The following is a 283-nucleotide window of genomic DNA, read 5'->3' as shown; positions in this document are numbered from 1 at the left end:
ACATGTGGAAGAATTGACAATAAAGCAAACTTGACTTGACTTGAACTTGTTGCTTAGAGAAACATGACAAATGAAAACAATTTGTGTTCTAAAATCAGCTCAAATGATCAAATATGTCTGATATCCTCTGACTGGATGGAATCATAGTTTAAAAAAAATCTGTGCCCAGTCCGTGCCCATCATACACTAAGTGATTTTATGTGAAATCACTCTGACTATCTAAAATCTGCAGACTGGCTCTGACTCGTCCAGACTGCAAAATGGGGCAAAAATTGTGGCCTTT

General features: G+C 37.1%; 1 protein-coding gene across 1 annotated transcript in view; it reads left to right on the top strand.

The window, feature by feature from the left end:
- LOC107552974 (aryl hydrocarbon receptor nuclear translocator-like protein 1) overlaps positions 1-283 on the top strand; it is a 37,434-nt gene that overhangs the window by 23,771 nt on the left and 13,380 nt on the right. The gene's annotated exons all lie outside the window — the stretch shown is intronic.

Source organism: Sinocyclocheilus grahami, unplaced genomic scaffold (genome assembly GCF_001515645.1).
Source record: "Sinocyclocheilus grahami isolate Dianchi unplaced genomic scaffold, SAMN03320097.WGS_v1.1 scaffold462.1, whole genome shotgun sequence".
NCBI classification, from domain to species: domain Eukaryota; kingdom Metazoa; phylum Chordata; class Actinopteri; order Cypriniformes; family Cyprinidae; genus Sinocyclocheilus; species Sinocyclocheilus grahami.
The sequence above is the reverse complement of the archived record's forward strand: the minus strand, read 5'-3'. Positions and strand labels throughout refer to the sequence as shown.